This window comes from Gossypium arboreum, chromosome 9 (genome assembly GCF_025698485.1).
Source record: "Gossypium arboreum isolate Shixiya-1 chromosome 9, ASM2569848v2, whole genome shotgun sequence".
In the NCBI taxonomy this organism is placed as follows: Eukaryota; Viridiplantae; Streptophyta; class Magnoliopsida; order Malvales; family Malvaceae; genus Gossypium; species Gossypium arboreum.
This window is the reverse complement of record NC_069078.1, coordinates 59,010,302-59,016,301: the sequence shown is the minus strand read 5'-3', so window position 1 is coordinate 59,016,301 and position 6,000 is coordinate 59,010,302.

The window sequence follows — 6,000 nt, the reverse complement described above, 5'->3', positions numbered from 1 at the left end:
TCTTAGTGATGCCGTTTGGGCTCACTAATGCCCCCACGGTATTTATGGACTTGATGAATCGAATCTTCAGACAATATTTGGATCGGTTTGTAGTTGTGTTTATGGACGACATTTTGGTCTATTCGCGTGATGAAATCGAACATGCCGAGCACCTGAGATTAGTGTTGCAAATTTTACGGGATAAGCAGTTATATGCTAAGTTCAGTAAATGTGAGTTCTGGTTGAGGAAGTTAGCTTTTTAGGACATGTGGTATCCACATCGGGTATTCGAGTTGATCCGAGCAAAATTTCAGCCATACTCGATTGGAAACCTCCGAGAAATGTTACTGAAGTTTGGAGCTTTTTGGGACTTGCTGGTTTTTACAGACTGTTTGTAAAGGGTTTCTCGATGATAGCCTCACCAATGACGAAACTACTTCAGAAAGATGTTAAGTTTGAATGGTCAGGAAAATGTCAGAAAAGTTTCAATCAATTGAAAACTTATTTGACTGAAGCTCCAGTGCTAATGCAGCCCGAATCCGATAAAGAATTTGTCATTTATAGTGATGCGTCTTTACTTGGGCTGAGTTGTGTATTGATGCAAGAAGGTCGAGCTGTAGCTTACGCATCGAGGCAATTAAAGCCACATGAAAAAAACTATCCGACCCATGATCTCAAATTAGCTGCCATTATATTCGCCTTGAAAATATGGCGACACACTTGTTTGGAGAAAGGTGTCATGTATATTCAGATCACAAAAGCCTCAAATATTTGATGACTCAAAGAGATTTGAACCTGCGACAAAGACGTTGGCTTGAGTTGTTGAAAGATTGTGAGCTTGTCATTGACTATCACCCGGGAAAGGCTAACGTGGTTGCTGATGCTTTAAGTCGCAAGTCACTGTTTACCTTACGAGCAATGAATGTACATCTGTCCTTTCATCTGATAATATGTTAGTAGCAGAATTGAAAGCCAAACCATTATGGATTCATCAAATACGTGAATTGCAGAAAGTCGACGATGAATTGGTTGCTAAACGAGCTGAATATGCTTCCAATTTGGAATCAGAGTTTCAAATAGACGACAAAGATTATTTGAGGTTCAGAAGTAGATTGTGTGTTCCAAGAAATTCAGGACTTATTTCGATGATTTTGAGCGAGGCTTATAGTAGCCGAATGTCAATCCACCCGGGTAGTACAAAAATGTACAACGATCTGAAATGTTAGTTTTGGTGGCCTGGTATGAAACGAGACATTTCTGACTTTGTTTTGAAGTGTTTGATATGTCAACAAGTGAAAGCGGAACATTAAGTGCCTTCAGGGTTACTTCAGCCGATCATGATACCCGAATGGAAATGGGATTGAGTTATGATGGATTTTGTATCTGGGTTGCCATTGTTGTCAAGCAGGAAAGATGCGATCTGGGTTGTTGTTGATAGACTGACAAAGTCGGCTCATTTTATTCCGTCGTCATGATTATTCCTTTGGACAAGCTAGGTGAATTGTATGTTTCTCAGATTGTAAGGTTACACGAGGTACCTATTTCTATTGTGTCGGATAGAGATCCGAGATTCACATCGCGATTTTGGAAGAAATTGCAAGAAGCTTTGGGTACCAAGTTGCATTTTAGCACCGCTTTTCATCCCCAGACTGATGGTCAATCTGAGTGGATAATTCAGATACTCGAGGATATGTTGAGATGTTGCATCCTTGAGTTTGGTGGTACATGGGAACGATATTTGCCTTTGATTGAATTCGCTTACAACCATAGTTTTCAATCAAGCATTAAGATGGCACCTTACGAGGCTTTGTACGGTCGTAAATGACGTACACCGTTGTTTTGGACCGAGCTTAATGAAAGTAAAATCTTCGGAGTTGATCTAATTAAAGATGCTGAGCAGAAAGTGAAGGTAATCAGTGAAAGTCTGAAAATAGCTTCAGATCGTAAGAAATCATATGCGGATTTAAAAGGAAAAGACATTGAATATCAGGTCGGAGACAAAGTGTTTCTAAAAGTTTCACCTTGGAAAAGGTGCTCGATTTGGTCAGTAAGGCAAATTGAGTCCGAGGTTCATCGGGCCGTATGAAATATCCGAACGAATTGGGCCAGTTGCATACAGATTGATTTTACCCCCTGAACTTGAAAAGATTCACAACGTTTTTCATGTCTCGATGCTTCGACGTTATAGATCCGATCCATTGTACATAATTAATCCATCTGAAATTGAGATTCAATCTGATTTGAGCTATGAAGAAGAACCGATCCGTATCTTAGCTCAGGAATTGAAAGAATTACGAAATAAGAAGATTTCTTTAGTAAAAGTATTATGGATCAAACATGGAGTAGAGGAGGCTACTTGGGAGCTTGAAGACTCTATGAAAGAACGTTATCCGAATTTATTTGCTGGTAAGATTTTCGAGGATGAAAATTTTTAAGTGGGGGAGGGTTGTGACAGCCCTAACTTGACCCTAGTCGGAATGTGGTTTCGGGACCACAAAACCGAGTCATAAAAATTTATTTTAAATTTAATTGCATATATTTTATGTATAATAGTGTATGTGTGAAAATTTTAATGTTTTAATTTAGTCTTAGGAATGTGAATTTTCTTGAAAGGACTTAGTTGAGAAACTTGGAAAATATGATAGGAAAATTATAAGGATCAAATAACTACAAAGTGTGAAAGCTTGGGTTTGCATGTCAAAATGCCCATAATGCATGAAGTGGCTGGCCAAGTAATGATGTTCCTCCACTAAGTCTAATTAAATAAACTTTTATGTTAGCAAATGATTAAATAATCCAAATAAAAATGAATTAATAAGAAAATATGTGTAAAATAATTTATTTAGTAAAGTTATTAATATTATAAAGAAATGAGAAAAAGGTTTGCATGTCTTCATCCAAGATATTACCGAAAAAAAAAAAGAAGAAAGAAAGAGATTCAAACTTTCGGTTATATGTAAGCCTAATCTAAGGTATGTTGGAGTTGGTTTTCTTATAATTTTTGCATATTTTGAATTGATGTTAAGTAGTTTATCTAGCCCAAGTAATAATTTTTGAAATGGTTATAGATTTTGCAATCGGCCATTGATAGAATTTATGAAATCCTTGAGTTTGATAGTAGAAATTTAATTATAAGTGTTAGATGAATATATTTTGGGTTGAAATTTTATATGATTTTTAGCATTTAAGGATCAATTGTAAATTAATTAATTGTGTAACTAAATTTCAAAAAAAAAAATTGGGAGGACTCTTGTGAACTAGAAGAGCATTCGGCCTAAGTGTGTCTTGGAAAATAATAATAATAATAATAATAATTGCTTGATGTTTTAAATGTTTTGGACCGATTTGTTTAAAGCATAAAATGAGAGGGGCAATTGCATAAATTAACCATTTAAGTATTTCTTTAGTGTATTGAGTTAGTTAATTAATTAAATAAGTTTAAATTTCTTTTAACTAGCTCAAGATCAAAAGAGAGTTGATTTGGATCGGGGGAAGTCGAAGCTTGTGACAGCCCTAATGTGACCCTAGTCGGAAAATGGTTTCGGGACCACAAAACCGAGTCATAAAAATAATTAATTGCTATATTCTATGCTTATTATGTGTGTACATGAGTATGTGGAAGTTTCATTCTCTAATTTTGCCAATTGCATGAGAAATTATTAAATAGGGATCAATATGAGACATGGTGAAATATGATAGGCTAATTTTAAATGGCTTGTTAATGCATGATGACACAAGGGTGGACTTGCATGTCAAATTCCCCAATTCCTTTGTAGTGGCGGCCAAGATGGATTGTTGATGGGCAATATATATGTTAATAAGATATTATAATAAGAAATTGGGTTATTGGAGATAAAATATTGTTAGTAAAAGAAGGTAAAATGAAAAAATGAAGGAATGCTCATCTTTCTTCTCCATTGTCGTGACTTGAGGGAGGAAGAAGAAAGGAATTCTTTTGTTCATGATTCAGCTTGGATGATGCTTAGGAAGAGGTAAGCACTTTGAAATTCTTGGAAATTTAGGTATAAATAAGGTGATTAGTTCAAGTTCTACTCATTCCATGGATTAAGTTTGGTTGTTTGGAGGTTTGATATTCGCCAAGTAGTTTGAAGCTCTTGGTACATATACTTTTCTTGAAGGTTGAAATTGGTTTGTTCATAAGGGGGTACCGAATGTGGTCATTGAAGGGTCTTAATGAACAAAATGTGTGGCTTGGGTTTATGACATTCGGTTAAGGAATATTGTGTGCTAGCAAGATTGGTTTAATATATATATGTAAATCACTTTGTATTTGATGATTAGAAAAAAATAGTGAAGGGCAAATTAAAATGATGTTGGATAAATTTTTAGTATAGTTGTGCTTAAGCATTCGGTCATTGATGGGCATTGTTGTAACCTAATTGTAGTTGCAACTCTTAATTTTGAGATGGAATTTGTACATATAAGTTAAGTGAATGGTTAGGGCGAATGAGGTGTATAAAATATTAAAGCATGCTAGAATTATACATTAGTAAGAATGTGTAATTGTACTAAATTCTCTATTTGAATTCGGTTAGGTATAGTCATGGTATGAGCTCATTAAGGGTGCTATCTTATAAGTGAATGTAGCTTTAGTTAACCTTATGTGCCATGCGTGTGCTAAAATAATTAATGAATTGGATGTTATTATAGGTGTATGGTTGGTCTTATTATTAAAAATAAGGGTTGAGTACCTTGAATTTCTCTTTGATATTCAAAATGATTAAATCAATTTAATTGTTAAATTAAGCTCAAGAGCAAAGTGGAACTAAATCGGATAAAGGAAAGGAGAAAGCAATCGAATAGCCGAGTTGGAACTGTTCTACCCAACACAAGGTAAGTCATTAAGCATATATTTGGTATTGATTTAAACGATCGTAATACCTATGCAATTGTGTTTAATGAGGTGAAATGTATACAAATGTATATGTATGTAGAGATGAAATTGTCGAATGTAAAAAAAAAAAGAAGTGAAGCGTATAGAGTGGCTGGTTTTCGGCACTAAGTGTGCGGGCAAAAATGTTCACGGTTGAGAGATTGGCACTGAGTGTGCGAGCTTGAAATGCATGGCACTAAGTGTGCGAGCTTGAAATGCATGGCACTAAGTGTGCGAGTTTAAAGTATATGGCACTAAGTGTGCGGTGATTATTAAGCACTATGTGTGCGAACCCACTATGTATTTTCTATAGATTATTTACATTAAGGGTGAGACCTTACCGAGTCGATTTTGGACAGCGGAAAGGGTAAGTACCTTGAGTTCATGGCTAATAGGTGCTATGTTTATATTTGGAGTTGAGCATGGTAAGTTTTGAACCTATGTGATGATTATAATTGAAGTCACGTACATAAGGTTCATCGTGGAATAGGTGAAAGTTCGTTTAGTTGTATGATTGTAACGAAAACAAAATGATGTATGGAAATGCCTCAATTACTCTATTGAATAGCGTATGAAATGTCAATGTAGGATTTGGAATGAGATTGAATCGTAAGGTCTAAGAAACTATGGCATAGTTCGGTATGGATGGAGTACTTAGCCTCATTTCGTTGTTTCCTCTTGTGAAAATTTTATTAATGGATGGTAGTGTAATGCTTATGACTTCTGAGTTATATACTCATTCGGTGTTTGCTTGTCACCTATTTTAGGTTTCTTGGACTCGACTTTTTGCGTACTCGGGACCGTCATCGAAGTCATCACACCGCTAGCAACTTTTGGTATCTTCTTTTAGTTGGTCTAGGAAAACATTTCAGCATGTATAGGCTATTATGTTTTGTTGAAATTTGGTATGTAAACTTTAGCCATGCGAAAATGGCATAATGTTCGGTTGGATTTGGTTCTATGATGTTTGGACACCGGTCTTGGTAATTCGGTTTTGGTTGAGTATTGGTTGAGGCCTACTCGATTATTACGCCATATGTCATGGCTGATTATTTTCGTGTTAAATTCATGATTTGGTAATAGTGTAGTAGGGAGATGCTCGGTGATGATTAACCTTTGGCATGGCT